The 18,962-nt window shown below is 37.8% G+C and overlaps 1 protein-coding gene across 1 annotated transcript in view; it reads right to left on the bottom strand.

Annotated features, from left to right (window-relative positions):
- The window catches only part of LOC132132152 (neuroligin-2-like), a 74,205-nt gene extending 58,828 nt beyond the window's left edge, over window positions 1-15,377 (bottom strand). Inside the window, exon 1 of the mRNA XM_059544449.1 lies at window positions 15,278-15,377. The gene's annotated coding sequence lies outside the window, so the exon portion shown is untranslated. The remainder of the gene's footprint in view (window positions 1-15,277) is intronic.
- Window positions 15,378-18,962: the final 3,585 nt, after the last annotated feature.

The raw sequence follows: 18,962 nt of genomic DNA, 5'->3' as shown, positions 1-18,962 counted from the left end.
CATTTGAACAAATGGGCCACCACAAGACCCTGACATTCCGCCACTGGCGCTGTAGACATGACTTCTGGCCAGGCTGTCAGACTCAGCCGGCCCACCAGGGTATGTCGGCGGTTAACTAAGCATAGAACACACTAGAAGACACTTGGGATTATTTGTGCAACGTTAGCTGTCATGTCAACATGGTAAAAATAACTCATGTGTTGAGAAAAACATATGTCCAAAAATAATCCAGCACAGTTCTCAAGTAAACTGAATGCACATACAAATGACACTGCTAACAGCAATATTGTCGATAAGTTAACCATTAATATTGCCAAATCACCAAACGTCAGAGCGTCACTTTTCAGATCACGACCTGACAAACGGCAACATCACACAAATAATTACAAACCAATGCCAGTGTTGGTGAAGTCTGAATTAGCCTTAAAAGTATCACTGCTGGTAATGTAGCTGTAGCTCAGCTGTCAACAAAAAAGACAAAAAAGTGTGGCCTCATTTACCGCTGTTCGGCGAATTTCAATAAGAATCCACAGGAGTTTCAAAGGAGGGTGAAAAATTTCCCCAAACTGATTTCACAAATTGTTCAAGTTGGTGATAGGATTTGAATTAGAATGTGCAATGACCAAAAGAAAGCTTTTTGGTTTGAAATTGGGCAACCGTATGCAAAAAGGTACAAACTTTTATTCATGCAGATAGTTGACTTGACAGTGGAACAGTCAGTCGGCTTGACTTCAGAGCGGCCAGCAGCCTTGACTGAGAACAGCCAGCGGGCTTGACTTCAGAGCAGCCAGAGGCTCTGGGCGGAGGACCAGGGAGCAGCTTCGGAGAACTTGGGGGTACCTTGGATTGGACAGGTGGTCGGAGCCATTGGTGAGGTATTTGGGGGTTCCTGGCATGGGTGAGCTGGTGAGACACAACGTGTTTCAGATGGGGACTGAACGAGGAGACTTTAAACGCTTTTTTACTTCTTCCACTTGGAAATTGGAACTGTTTAAATAAAGGACGTCAATCAGCTCGATCGGGGGAAATAACGTGTGTTAAGATCGCAGCGGATCATATCATCAGCCAACCCCAACTGAAAAACATGCAACAAGAGTAGCGTTGTGCCAGCTCACCTAGTTGGAGAGCTCAAGGAATTCCTCCACGTATCTCTTCAACTTCTGACAAAATATTATGGGGGAGCAATAATCGGTTCCCTATCTACTGTAGCCTAAGTTTTCACAGTAGATTGTCTTGCGGCTTTACTGCAGCTTTACTGCCAAGTGAGCTGAAGCAATAAACAAGCATGCCCTTATAAATTCCCTCTCCCATATTGGAAAACATGAAAAAAAAAAAATCCTTGTCATTGATTTGATTGTAGCAGAATACTTAGCTAAATACTGCAATTCATCATGTTTTCAACTCAATTATAATTTTTATTTATTCAAAACCCCTCATAATTTATGTGCCAAAATATGGCTCTGATTAAGTTAGAAATTAATAAGCTTTTTAAGTATGCTTAAAAATATATTGCCCAATAGTTAGGTACTGTTTATTAGCAGCTTGTATTGTAGTGTATCTCCTTTCTTCAAAGAGGCAGTTTGACTGTAGTTTAACTCCTTTATATTATGAGCAGCATGCAGCTTGGCAAGCTAGTTTCAAAGTAGCTTCCCAGACGCTGGCTTACAGTAATATCTACTATGGGGTAATTCGACTTTTTTAATGATATTCTTTATTAATCTATTCTCAGGTAATCCACTCCAAACTGTAATACCCAGACTGAGGGAATACTGGAATGATTTGCGGCTAAATCTATTCTTAGCTGATCTGTTCTTGACAGCACCATTGGAGCTAGAAGTTAAGCTGTCCGTGAGAACAATCATTTTAGAATGGGAGTTCATGTTTCTGTGTTAATTTCAGGGTGACCCCATAATCACTCTGAGACACTGCAATTCTGCGAATTCAGAGCTTTATCCCACAATTCCCTCTGTTCACCCTGCTAAAAACTATGCGTGTGAGTATTTTTTGCGTGCTAGACTGAGCTATTCATAAGGGTATAGCTGAGTCCAGCTTAACCGTGATAACACTAAACTGTTTCCCTACACCACAAATAACAAGAGAGCCACAAAGAAGATAAACGAAGATGGATAAGGCTGTGTTCAAAACTGCATACTCCCATACTGCTCATACTATTTCTGCAGTATATAACTACATAATACTGCAGAGTATAGGCTATGCTTAATATAATTTAGTATATATACTCTGAGAGGGTTATTACACTATTTTAGTATATACATGAACAAGAATAGTCTAATAACTCTCTCAGATATTAATATAATTTAATATGTTTAATCTGAGAGTGTTATTTCACAAGGTTTTGGGCTGTTACACTATTTTTGAAAAATGAATTGAAAAAGGCAGATTAACTGTACATTGTGTGAACAGCATATATAATAACAATATTTTGAGTATACTGTGCTTTTAACAGTATGCTAGTATTCCATTCTACGCAAAGTCTCTCTGGTTTTATTTCCCAAAATGCACACCCCAGGTCATAGCATGATAAAAAACAATGAACTAAACAAACTCATGAATAATCAAATAAAAGTCATTAAAGAAGGCTTTAACGAAGCAGGAGGAGAAGATATTGATGAATGACTGAAGGAGACTCAGGACATGACCCAGCAGGATGACAGATAGGTGTGAAAAACTAAAAGATAAACACACACACACACAAATACACCACCATGGAAATCCTTTTATTTAGAGGAAAACACACAGATAAATATAAAGCTAATTACGTTTACATATCTACTAGTACATTTGTTAATTTCCTAATTTAATGTCACCTAAGTTTTCCATAATGTGCTACAAGAGTTCAGTGAGGACATTAAGTTAATAAACTGTATGCTTTCCATTAAACAGTCTGGTCTGTAACGCCTACCCTACAGCTGACTGACGTGACTCACGGCTTATTCACAGCACTGCATTTTAGTTCATTAAGTCCTTTTACACCAATTTGTTTCAATCCCACCTTTTTACACCACATGAGGACAAACTGTCCAGTTTTGTTGTGTGGGTTGTGTGTGAGTGTTTGTGTAGGTGTGTGTGTGTGTGTGTGTGTGAAAGAGAGAGACAGAGAGAGAGAGAGAGACGGAGAGAGAGAGATTCCCTGAAACAGGATCTGCTTTCGTGGTTTTCAGGTAATGTTGTAACAATTAAATACAATAAAATAAAAGCTATATTATATTATATGTTTTATATTATAAATTATACAATTATTTACATATAATATATTAGATATTTTGCAACAATAAAATAAAATAAAATAAAAGCTATATTATATTATCAATTATACAATTATTTATATATAATTTATGATTTATATATTATATTTATTATATTTACTTATAATATACCTAAATCTATAATTTATGTATTATCAGCCTTATTCTTAAATGCAGAAGTAAGCATATAAGCAAGAAGTCCAGTTCATTAGCCACTGTAGTCAAATAATGAATACAATAACAACATGCAGTAAACGGTAAAACTGTTTGTACTACAAACTAGGAACACCAATTTGCAATATCAAGCAGCAAAATTAGCTGATTTGTACAGCTAAATATATATATATATTTTTTAGCTGTACAAAACAGCTAATTTTGCTGCTTGATATTGCAAATTGGTGTTCCTAGTTTGTAGTACAAACAGTTATATGTATATATATATATATATATACATGAATATATATACTTATTTAATATATATATATATATATATATATATATATATATATATATATATATATATATATATATATATATATATATATATATATATATATATATATATATATATACTTTTTGGATGAATTAGATGGTAATTCAGGATTAGGATGGTACTCCCATAGTTATGCTTGGAGATTTCAACATCCATCTAGATAAACCTCTGTTTGCTGATTTCCACACTCTGCTTGCCTCTTTTGATCTCAACCGAGTGTCGACTACTGCTACACACACAAATCAGGCAACCAACTGGACCTTATTTATACATGACACTGCTCTACTGATCATGTTCTGGTTACTCCACTGCACACGTCGGATCACTTCCTCCTCACTCTTAACCTCAACATGGTCCCTGCTACATCACTTACCCCTCCACATGTCATCTTTCGACGTAACCTACGCACACTTTCACCCTCCCGGCTATCTGCAATGGTTTCATCTTCACTTCCTTCACCTAAACTGTTTGCATCTTTGGATGCTAACAGTGCTACTGATACTTTCTGCTCCACTCTTACATCTTGTTTAGACACTGTTTGTCCCTTATCTTCCAGGCCAGCCCGTAACACCCCTTCTGCCCCTTGGTCATCTGATGTTCTACGCGAACACTGTTCTAATCTTAGAGCTGCTGAAAGGGTGTGGCGCAAATCCAAAAATACTACTGACCTTAATGTGTATCAGTCACTCCTATCTTCCTTCTCTGCTAATGTCTCCACTGCTAAAATGACATACTACCATAACAAAATTAACAATTCGTCTAACTCTCGCATGCTTTTTAAAACATTTTCCTCACTTCTTTGTCCTCCTCCTCCACCTCCTGCTTCATCTCTAATAGCTGACGACTTTGCAACGTTTTTCATTAATAAAATTGAACACATTAGTGCACAATTTTCCACACCACAATCAGTCAAGCTCATATCACCAGCAAACATACACTCATTTACATCCTTCTCTTCACTCTCTGAGGCAGAAGTCTCAAAACTCATCCTTTCTAATCACCCTACTACTTGCCCGCTTGATCCTATTCCATCTCATCTCCTTCAAGCCATTTCTCCAGCAGTTGTACCTGCACTCACTCACATCATCAACACATCCCTCCACACTGGTGTTTTTCCCTCATCATTTAGACAGGCACGTATAACTCCACTACTTAAGAAACCCAACCTCAACCCATCTCTTTTAGAGAACTACAGACCAGTTTCCCTTCTTCCAGAATCCAAATCTTCAGTACTTATCCTGCTTGATCTGTCCGCTGCTTTGACACAGTTAACCACAAGATGCTCCTATCAACCCTACTGGCAAAAGGCATCTCAGGAACCACACTTCAATGGTTTAAGTCTTACCTATCAGATAGGTCCTTCAAAGTATCTTGGAGAGGTGAGGTGTCCAAGTCACAACATCTAACTACTGGGGTACCTCAGGGCTCAGTTCTTGGACCACTTCTCTTCTCTGTCTACATGGGATCATTAGGTTCTGTCATTCAGAAACATGGCTTTTCATTCCACTGCTATGCTGATGACACTCAACTCTACCTCTCATTCCATCCTGATGATCCGATGGTTGCTATTCGCATCTCAGCTTGTCTAACAGACATTTCTTCCTGGATGATGGACCATCACCTTCAACTCAACCCTGCCAAGACAGAACTGCTTGTGATTCCAGCAAACCCATCGTTTCATCACAATTTCACCATCAAGTTAGGCACATCAACCATAACTCCTTCAAAAACAGCTAGAAGCCTTGGAGTTATGAATGATGATCAGCTGACTTTCTCAGACCATATTGCTAAAACTGTCCGATCCTGCAGATTTGCTTTATTCAACATCAAGAAGATCAAGCCCTTTCTTTCGAAACATGCTGCACAACTCCTTGTTCAAGCTCTTGTTTTGTCCAGGCTGGACTATTGCAATGCCCTCTTGGAAGGTCTTCCAGCCAATTCTATCAAACCTTTACAATTAATTCAAAACGCGGCAGCAAGATTAATTTTTAATGAGCCAAATACAATACACATCACACCTCTGTTTATCAATTTGCACTGGCTTCCAATAGCTGCTCGCATAAAATTCAAGACATTAATGTTTGCCTACAAAACTACCACTGGCTCTACACCCATTTACCTAAATTTTTTACTTCAGACTTATGTGCCCTCTAGAAGCTTGCGTTCTGCAAGTGAACGTCGCTTGATTGTGCCATCCCAAAGAAGCACAAAGTCACTTTTACGGACTTTTAAATTAAATGTTCCCTCCTGGTGGAATGACCTCCCCAACTCAATCCGGACAGCTGAGTCCTTAGCCATCTTCAAGAATCGGTTTAAAACACATCTCTTCCATCTTTATTTGACCCTCTAACTTTAACACTCACTATTCTAATTCTATTCTTTAAAAAAATCTAACTACCTTTCTAATCTTTTTGTATTCTATTTTCTTTTCATTTATTATGCAATTGTATGTGTGTGTGTGTGTGTATTTGTGTGTGTGTATGTGAAAAGATCTCTAACACTAGCTTGCTCTATTCTTTTTTTATTCTATCTGTTTTTTTTATTTATTTATTTATTTATTTTTTATTGTATTATTTAAAATCCCATGTTACGTGTACTGTCTTAACCTAACTGAGACTTGTTATAGCACTTATATATCATTGCTCTTTTTGTTGTTTTTGATTGCTTCCACTGTCCTCATCTGTAAGTCGATTTGGATAAAAGCGTCTGCTAAATGAATAAATGTAAATGTATATATATATGACCTTGGTGTGAATGGGCGTCAATGTTTAATTTGTTTTTATGTCATAATGAGTGAAAGCGAAGCTATGAACTATATATAGCTTTGTTGACAAGTTGTCTTAAGGTCACTTTTCATACTTTCATACTACTTTTCATAACTCATGGTTTCTGAGGTTATTTCATAGTTTTAAAAATGTATTTTTACCTTTTGTGGTGATTGACAACAGCACAACCAACTGAAAAGACTGTATATCTATCCTTGCATAGCTTTATTTTAATTTTCATACGATTAAATGGTGTCTACCTTGAATAAGGTCCATAGGTATTAGATTTATTCACACATTATTCCATCAGGCTTCAAGTAAAGCATTTATTTATTTATTTTTGGTGGATGCTGGTTGCATCAGAGTTGGCTGTCTATGCACCAAGAAACACAGATTTTCCTCTTATTTTGTCTTTTGCATCGAATTCTCTCTCTGGCATCATTAAATCCAGCCCCTGTACAGTCTAAACCTGCCAAACTATATGCAGACAGTCATGCCAAATTCCCCAGCAGACCCCACACATATCCATGGCTTAAAAAGCAGCTCCAGCTCTCGCCAGCACCCCTCACCGATCCTCCCACCTCACCAAGTTAACCCACACATGAAAGCGAGTGAGACGGGAGAGGAGAGCCAGGCTGCAGTCTCCTGAGGCCACTCTCTTCTGTTTAGAGGTACCCACAACATTCTGAGGGAGGGATTAAATCTTCAGCACTAGCCAAGCTAACTGGCCCTAACTGAGGAGCTCAGAGGGAGGAAGAAGACAGAGCTTTGGCTAAAAAGACCAATTCCCCAGTGGCACATGCATGCATCTGTGTGCGCTTCTGTATAAATTATTGCAGTGCTTATATGCAGGTTTAAAAATGGAAGAGTATGGTGCAGTTAAAGAGGCGTATGTGTACCAATATGTACAATGGTGTTTTTGTATGATGTTCCTGAAGCTAAATACGTAGAACATAGTGCTTTCAGGCCAAAGGTGCTGGGTTTGATTCTCAGGTACACAGATTCTGATAAAATTTAAAAGTTGTGGATAGAAACATATGCCAAATCATAAAAATGCAACACTAATTATTATCATTTTTATTTTATTTTTTATTTTTTGGAAACCTTTCATAAGGGTTTTTGGGACCTCCCAAAAATTATAATTATTAGATAATTATTTTAGAGTGTAAAACATTAACATTTGATTTTTTTTTCTGAAATAAGGATTAATGATATTAGTTTTTCAATTGATAGCCCTAGTGTGAATAGAAGAAATAAATGTAATGTAAAAAAAAATTGTTAATCCCAGATGGTATTAAAATAAGTAATAATTAGTAATACTAATAATATATGTGTATATATATATATATATATATATATATATATATATATATATATATATATATATATATATATAATTGTTTTTAAGTATATACTTTAAATAAAGGAGAAACTAAATTATATTTAATCACTTACATACATTTAAATTGGCGTTTTAAACATACATTATATATATTATATATCACAAGTAGACGTGAGATATGGCTGTCTATTGGCACGCCTGTGGTTCGCAGGCCGAGTGCCATAGCTAATCATAGCGTGCTGATATACAGCCATGTCTCACGTCTACTTGTGTGATAATGTGTTTATACAACAGTATACACAACTGTATAAAAACATAACAAACAACAACGGAGTGTCTTTAAAAACCCTCTTTTGTGCAGAACTACTTCCTTTCACCACAGATTCAAATCTTAGTTTGACGCTTTCCCCTTGTCCAAATTCCCGCACTTGAGGGGTGCTTCTCAATTATTATTTGTGCATTATTGTTTCCTTTTCTCGCTTACTTTTGAGGGCAGAGGAATTGAATCAAGTGAAATGATATTTCCTCGCTCTTTTTAGCATCAGTTCAAAAAAGAGTCATCAGCTGCACTAAAGGGATCTGCCCTTATGCTGTAAAGGTTTAAGACATTCATAATAGATATTACTAAAGCAATATGCTGTTTGAAATATATGATGTTTGGTTTATTTAAACTACAAAGGTAAAATATAAATTAAAATGATTACAACAGATGTGAAGGGGGAGAAGAATTTATATGTGCGGCAGATTTTTCGATTAAAAACAGTTCCACAAAGGATACACCCATGTATCCTCGATCATAGCTCCTCAGAAAGCTTACTCCTCGATCCTCGCCTCCTCGTGGTAAAATAAGAGAACTGAGATGTCCGTCAAGATGGCTGAAATCAGTTGAGTAGGATGGAGAATTGAAGACAGAGGAACAAGGAAACGATTGGTCTGCGCAGGGCCAATGCATCTCGAACAAGCCTATTGGACAGATTTATGTGACCTCTCGCGAGATCTCCGCAAAAAGTCTCATGGTTTATTTCCAGAACATGATGCATGATAGGATACACTAAGTCACTGACATGTCTTTGTCATACTATCCTTTCATCTGTTAAGGGTGATTTCAGATGACAGCGCTGCTAAGAGCATTTGTTGGTTACATCGTACAAGGTGCTGTTGAAAGTAAAAAATCCCTGTTTTATTCTCTTTCAATATAAAAGTCTGTACAGCTGACTCGAAAAAACATTGTGTCTTGTCGCCAACTGATGATGGAACAATATAACTAAAAACACCCACATATTTGAAGTCAAAACAAGTACATTTGTGACTAAAAACTGTACAAGTACATTATGTGACACAAAAACAGTATTATTTAAAAAAATATAGTGGATTTGGCCATTCACCATGACACTCGCTGTGAAATACAGGAAGCGGAGTGATACAAATGGTGAAATGGTTAGAGCTCTATCATCACTCTCATTTAACACTTTTTATCAGCTAATAAGATTTGAGGACCAGAAAGAACTGTTGTATATATATTTAAAAAGGATATGTGAAAAGTTTAAAGCAGTTAGTCATATTTAACACATTTATTTTAGTTTGGGTTGGGAATTGTTTTGGTTTAATAAATATTTGTCTGCCATTATATTTTTGGAAGGGTTCCCCTGCAAAAGAAACAACATCATTTGGGGGACCTTTGCATAAAAAAATGCTAGTCATATAGTACTTTATAAATTCCATGAAATATGAATGTAGTAAATCAATTAATACCATGCTATCACAGCAATTGCACAATATTCTCTGACGTAACTTACAGTATATGAATACACACACTCACACATATATACTGTAGATTACTTTTTGGTGAGGAAATTTGTACTTTAGAATCACTAATTGAATGTTTGTGTATCTGCGATTGTCGCAGTCAACTGGGAATTGCTAAATTTGTCCAAAATTATGTCTATGCATCAGTTCCACAGGCTCTGCCTTATGCACCTACTTCTCATTTCTTTCGATTCTCTCTGCCTCTCACTTTCACCCTCAGAGGGGAAATGAACCCGATCTCTGGCATCTGGGCTTGTTAGATGGATGTAAGGCACATGAGGAGAAAATGTATGAGAGAGAACCAATAGGAACAGGTGAAACAGAGCCACACTCATTGTTGAGATGTCAGCCATTCCTGTGAGTGTATTTGAACCCTGAAGAAGGGGTCGGGGGGTGGGGGGTTGTGATTTAACTCAGGGTCCAGGACAGGCTGGATGGGCCCCATCCATCTTCCAAAGTAATTACGCATTGACGCTCCCCACTGGAGGGGGGACGTTGGCCTCTCCATGGCTTTATAAATCACCGCTCACTACAAGTAGCAGCCCAGAGGCAGAGAGATGAGCACTTTAACAGTAACATTGGGTTTTTAAGCTTAAGGAGGAAGAAATCTGACATGCAATATAGAACATCTCTTTTCTGTTGCTTAGGCTTTTAGTTCATGGCTGTACAATAGAGATATATTTTAAAAGCAAAGAGAAATTCACCTCACTGTACTTGAGCATCACTCAGTTAACTGTATTGGTGTACCTTTCCGCCTTTATCATCACACTCCTGTCCTCAGGGGATGTTTGGACATTTTCTCAGCCATGTTGTCTTTCAACACAGTTACTGCTAAAAACAGCACGAGTAAAGTTCTCGGGCGTCCTGTCTGTCTCTGTCCCTCTCCAGACAGAGTGATTGGTGGCACTGGTCCCAGCTGGCCTGGCATATTGATTGGGGTCGGGAGGCTGGCCCAGCCCGATTTGTTTCCCTCAGAGACAGGGCTGTCAGTCAGGCATGCTGTACGCCTGGTTTAATATCAGTAGCTATGAGACTGATTGAAGTACGTACATGGGTGATCCCTCTGCTAACATGGTGATATGCTATCAGCCTTTTGGGACTTCAGCTATTCTGTCATTTCCTTTTAAAAATAATAGGTTGTGAGAGACTGTGAAGAAGGATGGGGGAAAAAAACCTCCTTTGGTAAAAAGCGGATTCTGGTCATGTAATCAAGAAAAAGAGACATAATACTTATATTAAGTATTGAAAAGCCAAGAGTCTGTCTAGACTTATTCTTCATTATCAAAACAAAGAGCCAAAAACAACAATTTTACGCCAATAAATATTTCACATTTTAAGCTAGGCAATTCATGAACTTCAAATGTGAACAGAAAAAAACTATAATGCTGTCCTCTAAGTGATGACTTCCTTGTTGTTCAGCAATCAAACACAACTTTGGCAGCAAGAGAAACTAGGCAGCATCATTTAATTTCTGGAACTGGCCCATAAACATGCCCGCTCTAAATCTGTCGCTGTCCACAAGAAAGAGGTGCTGAAACATCTACAGGCCGTGCTGGCCAGCTTTGAGAGCAGTTACAGAATGTTTTTTTTTCTTCTCTTGTTTCTGCCATCAAACATTCTGCTTTACTTGTATAGAGTGAATAATTTCCGCAACATTTAGATGCACTGGCATGAGACGTAAAACATTGCTGCATGTGTAGCAATTCTTCTCTCTTGTCACTTAACCTTTCTCACATTATGCAGTGGTCATTTTAATGATTCTTGCACATGACTGAATGATGTTCAGGTACTGGACAATTACACTTGGAATTTCAGTGGCCTGTTAAAAATAAACCCAAATTCTACAAGGCACAATAACACTTTACTGAATACAAATTTATGGAGCCATTAGTTCTACAGCCCGACTTAAAGGTCAAACTAGAAGTAATGCAGTTAAATTTCAAATTACTCAGCATCAACAACAGAGCGTGTTCGAAAGCTCTCTTGTAGATTACATTTCTCTAATCAGTTTAAACTAATCATTTTAGTGTATAATATAATCTGAGAGAATGCATAAATAATATTACACTGCATTTTTAACATATACAAAAAAGAAAAAGCATTTTGAAAAATCTCTGCTAGACTTGAATATCAATGTATGAGTTGTTGATGAACACTTGATGCATTCTGAGTATGAATGAATGACTCAACCAGCAAGACAATCAATAGTTAGTATTCATTATTAATTCTGATTCATAATGCCGCTATTCTTCATTTTCACATTAACACAGGAGATAAAACACATGATCAGAATTAGTTGTTCAAGTTTGTCTGGAAATGAAATTCTATTATATTTTTGCACATCATCCAATGCACCTGTCATTAATGTTGCTTTCTCAAAAAAAAAAAAAAAAAAAAAAAAAATGTTGCCAGAGCAGCTTGCATTCACTCCATCTGTAGGATAAATTGAAAAGTGCAAGAGTTGTTTACCAACATATTGCCACCAACACAAATTAACAGCATTACAAAACTATTGAACGAATACTGGACTTAATTTTTTACAAGCTTTTAATCCTCACTGCGAGGCGACAGCTGCATGTAGTATTATCTTTAATAGTGAAATATGGAAGAGAAGGGGACTCTTCAAAAAGCCAATTTGTTACATTTTGGCATCCATTACCTCCCTAACATGTCATAAAATCTACACTCTCAAAAAACAAAGGTTCTTAAAGGAACCATTTCTTAAAAGAACCATTTTTATTAATGTGAAGAACATTTTAATAATATAAGAACTTTTTTCCACTATAAGGAATTGTATGTACAATGTAAAGGTTCCTTGGATTTTAAAGGTTTTTCATGGAAGCATTGATGCAAAAAAGAGCCTTGAACCTATAAATGGAGGATCTTAGTTCCATATTTGTGTGTCCATAAAAGAGTTTGCCTTCCTTGTAGGTCCCAACCATTAAAAATCTCTTCAATCTCAAGGTCTAGGAACTTTCATCTGTTGAAGACACTGGGTGAAGGGGGATGGATTGTGTTGCAGAGAGACTGAGGCGATCAACATTCAGAATGAAGAGAGGAAGCGTGAGGAAGAATCTTAATCTTAAATCTTAAAAAACCTAATTGCGTTTTTTCTGACAAATATTGCGATTGCGATGCGATTTTCGATTTTTGTGTTCAATACTTTTAAGTGCATAAAACCTAAAATTATGAATAAAATATGTTGTTACTTTTACGACACAGAGGGTTAAATAAACTACATACATAGTTATTGAGGTAGTTATTGAGGTAATGAGATTGTTTGATGCTTCGTGATTATTAAATACCTGAACCTAAATACCAAAGAATAAGACATAATGGAAATGAACTTAACCACTTGGTCATTTATTTTTAAATTTAACAATCTTAAACACTGAAAAATAGAAAATGAATTCTTATTAGATTTAGATTTACAATTAGAAAAACAAAATAATTCTGTAGTCCACTGCCATTTACTGAACATGAAACTGTTATATTGCACAGTGCACACACATTTTAAAATAACTGAGACTGTATTCAGGGGAATCATTTCTTTTGCGATATAACGTGTTATAGCCGTCGTGATTTCAATGTGCCTTCTTGAGGACTTTTCATATGGCGTAACAGAAGCGAATGCAGTTTTAATGCTTGGTTGCTTACTTTTTCCATGGCTAGTCGGGGCTTCGTCTTCATCCACATTTTTTGTGCATGCATCATATTGCTGCAGGAACGCGAGATTCGACCATTTTGATTGGCTAATAGGTTTGTCACTCAAATGTCAGAGGCGGGGGAAAAAACCTCAGACTCCTGAGGTTAGGTTATTGCGGGAGTTAAAACCTCAATATCGATGCGATAAAGGTTAATCGTGCAGCCCTAGTTTCCTGTCACTGGCATGTTTGCTTTCTTGTTTTTCCAGGACTAATGAACCTCCATCATCCTCTAAAGCTGCAATGTAGCCCCAGCTTTGATTTGGATTTCCAAACAAATTAATAATTAAATTCAGTTTTCAGAAGGGCAGTAGGATCTTTTTTCCAAGCGACATGAATCCAGTTTCCCACCAAAGAGAGAGAAAAAAAGTAACTCCTTGAAATCCACAGGGCGATCCACTGACTTTACTTGTGTCTTTCTCCATTTACTCCTGTCCTTTTTGTTAATTTCCCTCCCAGTTTCTTTCAGATTCAGGCTGCGCACTAAAGAGTGAGGGAGCACCATGTTCTATGCAACTTTAAAGCTCAGCACCATCCTTAAAAATATCTTCCTGACAGATTACAGGTTCTTTCAGACCTGAGCAAAACTCAAGATGAGTGGACACTCCGGCCTTTTCATTGGTATCCAAGATAGACTACAGATGAGTCTATCTGTGGATTCCAGACTTCTGAAGGACAGGAATTATTTGAGAGCTGTAAAGTCAGTCTAGAATTTCTCTAACAAAATGTCTCTGCATCCGTCACATAGGACAAGTAGAAAACCTGACTCAGCACTCTTCTGAAAGGAGCTAGGTGCAGGTACACACCTCCAGGTAAAGGTACAAGGGGAGATTACAGCTTTATTAGTGCATTCACAGCTCAGAACAGCGGCAGGACTCTTTCGGGACACGGGCACCACATATCATGTGTTGAGGATGAAATATAGATCTAGACGGGAAGAGGATGTCAAGTTCAGCAGATGATTCATTGCTTGTGGCGATGCTGTCTACAGTGAGCGGATCATGCTGCACATGCTGGGACAGAGATAATGGCACACAGATGTCTGAGCACATCAGGCCACAAAATGCAACCGCCACAACTGTACTACAACAAAGTGGAGTTCAGAAAGCATGTACAGCGATTAGACATTGTTGCAGAAAATCAACTGATACCAACTTACGGTTCACGGCCACTTTGAAAGATGTAAAAGAAGGGTGGTGTGACACTTCAAGGAGAGTGATGGTTTATAATGCTCGCTTTTGCAAGGCATAAACATTCAGATATGCTTATCTGGACAATTGTATGCTCAAATGCTGCATCATAGGACAAAGAGATAATAATGTTGAATAAAAAGCAGTATTTTGCAGCCTCACTGACATTGCGCTTACAAGACTAGACAGAGGTCTGGATTTTTTGGGAGATGAAAGCTTTCCAATAAATTCTGCATGGACACAGAAAAGTATCTAACAAATAATGTTGTGCATGTGTCAATGAAAAAAAAGAAAAAAAAGAGATGCTCTGGCCTTAAGTATTTCTTGGACTGAAAGTAAGGAAACACTGTTACTGTCATCATGAATTGTTAATATAATCATCCCTCTTTTGAATAAGTGAATGAGTAAAGTACTCTGAATCAAACCCTCTGTTCTGTTCTCAATATTACAGCTGTCCATCATGCCCCAGACAGTAACACCAAACAATATGGATGTTTCTGATTTATTCACAAACTCTATTTTAAAGGGGACAAGTCTAAAACCCATCTCTTTCAGTTTTGCCCAGTGCACAGATAATTTTAAAGTTTAATAAGGCTGCAGTCCATGTGAGTGCTTCCCAAGACGGCATACACACACAAACCACAGGCTGCACAGAAGGTCACATGGAGGGGGTTACATCAAGCTAACACTGCACTTTTCTTCATTATTAACCTGTTTTGAGGCCTGGGCCAACCTTAGACACAAGCAAATCTCCATCCCTCTTACATCATAAACACTCCAGCCCTCTGGTATACAGCACTCTGTGTTGTTCAACTTATAATAACAAAGGCCATTTTTCCTCATTTCAGGATATTCCGGCTGTGCTTCATCCATCTATCAACATATTGTAAGACTCATTAAAAATCAAGTTTGATGTGAGCATTCAGTTGAACACAGCAGAAAGATGAATGAGTGTTTAGAAGGGTGATGGTGCACATGTACTGTTGCAATAGATCAAACAATGTAAGACCAAGCAAAAATTTTGTTAAAGAAAAGATTTCTAACAAATTATCATTATTGGCCAATCAGACATGAATGGTATTTAATGACATAATTATAACAGGAGCTCCATTAGTCTTTAAAAAGTGCTTTGTTGTGACTTATTGGCCTTTTTTTGTATTCCATTAAACACAATGTCCACCAAATGAAATGTAAAATTTTATAACAACTACTCCATTAAACTATAGAATTAGTTATTTTGAACCTAAATTATCACTTACGCTGCCTCCTGGTATGAAGCGCTTTAAAACTTTTTTCTTTCCCGTTCTTTCAATCCTCATTAGCATTCCTTTCTTTTTCTAGGCCTAAACGATCCAAAACAATATTTCATAGCTTATTTTTATCTGTCAAATCAACAGCATTTTGAATTTCACAAATGACAGAAAGACAAACTCTAAAGATTTGATTCATAGAAATACTTGATACAAATATCATTTTATAGATTTTTTGTCCTCTTTTGAGTGGGTCGCCAAGCAGGTTCCTTTTCTTTTTTTCTTTTTCTTTTTTTTGCCTTTTTATATCATATAATACATTATGATGGATGTGCAGAGTAGCACACATGAAGGCTAAAGGCCAAATGCTCCACACAGACACATGCTCTGAAATCAACTACTAGTTTTTCCTTAATCCGTGAGGGACTGCAGCAGAACTCCAGTGAAGAATGGAAAGCTTTGAGCAGCATGTTGACCTCACCTCTGCTACATCTTACAAGGACAGATTTAGTAGCACTAAATGATCAACATCAGGTCATATCAGACATTAGACCGATCAACCAGCACTTAGGTTGGGAACAGGCAGATCAGCCTTCAACAGAACAGAGGACTCCTTGTCTGTGCTGAATTCTGCCATTGAAAGAGCACTGGCCAACAACCACAGCATATAAATGTGCCCCTCTGTGAGAGCCACGGCTTCCTATAAACCTCGATACCTATGCGTGCATGGGCGTCATGGGTGTGCAGTTGGGTTGTATGTGCTCATCCCATCTCACACTTACGTAAATGCCATTAAACATTTAACAGGCGATGGGAAGCCCGTGGGTTGCGGTTGTTTGCCGTCATTCAGGGCGCATTACCATTATCTATCCAGTTCAAAAGTAAATCAGTCCTCACGTTGACAGAGTGACGAGAGATGGATGCAATTAGAGGCGCAAATGGCCGGGAAAGGCCACGCGACAACGTCGCGTCGAGATCATTTGATCTAGATTTGATGAACGCTTCGTTTTTCTTTGAGGCAGACGAGACATGCCAGAATAAAATAGTAGCATATGAGGATATTAACCAAGTGTGTCAATCGTAAAACCTCTATTTTTACATCAACAGGCCATGGCAGTCGGTATTGCCTGACCAAAGAGCACGTTGAACACTTCTAATTATACATCTCATTCGTGAACGGTGCGCCAAACCGATACAGACGCGTTATTATTCGCGCACGTTGTATGAATATACATGTATTTATTATAAAAACAGACATCAGAAACCCGCTTACCACGATGAAAGGGGTTGAAGTCGATCCGTCTCCGGTTCTTTCCCGGTGATTATTCGTACTTCAGTGGTGAAGCCGGTGTTTATGCCGTCGGTATTTTTTTTTTCTGAGGTAATTCGTCATGAATGTGTCTCAGGCTCTTGCACATCAATTTACCTTCTTCGCATCAGTCGGCATCCCCAAAACAATAAAAGAAAAACGGAAAAAAGTAAGAGGACATAAAAAGGAAAGAGGATATGGAAATTAAGAAATGGACAAAAGAAAGGGGAATTAACACCTCTTAACACCTCCTCTTTCTTTTTAGCTGACAACACCCGTGTCTTCTGTCGGCGATGTTACAACACATTTTATCACTATAAAGGAGGCAGGGAAATGATAAAATAAAACAATAACAGAAACAAATGCGTATAACGCATTAGCGGCTAACTCCGCGCTCTGTCGTCATGGCGACCCATTTCCGAGTCCGTTCGTGCATCATAAAACACAAAATAATAAAAACCATCCGGTGGCACGATTTCTCATCTGCTCTCAGTCTGTCCCACTCATAAACGAGTTCTCTTCTTCTGTGCACAAGTGTTAAAACAATTAAGATTATTCTCTGTTTATCTCACCGCTATCTAAAAATAGCGATAATAATAATTATAATTCCCACTCGTGAACAATGAAGATGTGCATGCCTCTCAGATATCCATTCCGCACTTCACGCACAGCTGTCAAGATTCAGGGGTCCAGAATCCCGATGTCCGCCTCTCTCCCTCTCTCTCCCTCTCTCTCTCACACACACATACACGAACGCGCTATGGCAAGCCGTTTACACATTTATTTTTCAAAACTAGACTCCAATAGTTTCCAAGTAATTTTACGTCTCATACATTTTTCAGTTTCACTAGTAACTTTTGGATAGTATCAGACACCCATCCCAACAGTAAAAAGTAGCCAATTTTTACTGTAAAAAATTCCAAATTCATGTCATTATATATGGTTCAAATATCAGTTCTCACTCATATATATATTATCATTTACTGGCAGGGGCATAGCACCAAATTTTGGGCCCTGGGTACAAACCATCTTGCTGGGCCCCCAATACCATAGTGATACCAATGGGTAAGGTATTGCATTTTTATCATAAAAACACTTAAAATGTAAACAAAATAGGCCACACTCTGATTAATATATTTTTGTTTTATTGTCGAAAGTACTACTTACTGAGATGACAAAAGGTCTAGCAGGTCCAAACCTGGACTAAATCAAATATACTGTAAAGCAGTTCTGAAAATGACCATACCAAATGAGAAAAACTTTGGTCTGAAACACAAACTAAATAATGTCAGTTTTTACTAAATGCCCATTGACGGGTCTTTGCATACGCAAATTTGCTGATCAGATCTTTAAAGTCCAGTTTTTTGGCCAACTGACTTTCTACAGAGAGTATGGCAAGGCTGTTCAGTCTATCCTGGGACATTGTTGATCTTAAATAGTTCTTTACAAGTTTAAGTTTACTGAAAGCACGTTCCCCTCCAGCAACAGTCACTGGTAGTGTACAAAAGATCCTCAAGCCAATGCAAACTTCTCCAAAAATGCTTTCTAGCTGCATTTTGTATATGGCATTCAGCAGCTCCAGTGGTGAATGAGTATTTGGAAATGTGTCTGGAGTGGCAGTGTGTTGAGCTCCGTCTGCTTCTCACTCCCTGTTATTTACGTAAGGGATAATGTATAACGTTAGATTACATTATCCTCCGCTTCGTGTCGGGGTCCTGTTCAGCCTGTCGGGGTTGTTATTCGCTATAACGACCGCCTCTCTATACATTATCCCGCTTATTACATGGCTACCCACAAAATAAATAAATAATTTGCCACAAATTATTGATTTAAAAAG

Source organism: Carassius carassius, chromosome 49 (genome assembly GCF_963082965.1).
Source record: "Carassius carassius chromosome 49, fCarCar2.1, whole genome shotgun sequence".
NCBI classification, from domain to species: Eukaryota; Metazoa; Chordata; class Actinopteri; order Cypriniformes; family Cyprinidae; genus Carassius; species Carassius carassius.
Note: the sequence above shows the minus strand (reverse complement) of the source record. Positions and strands in the feature narration are given on the sequence as shown.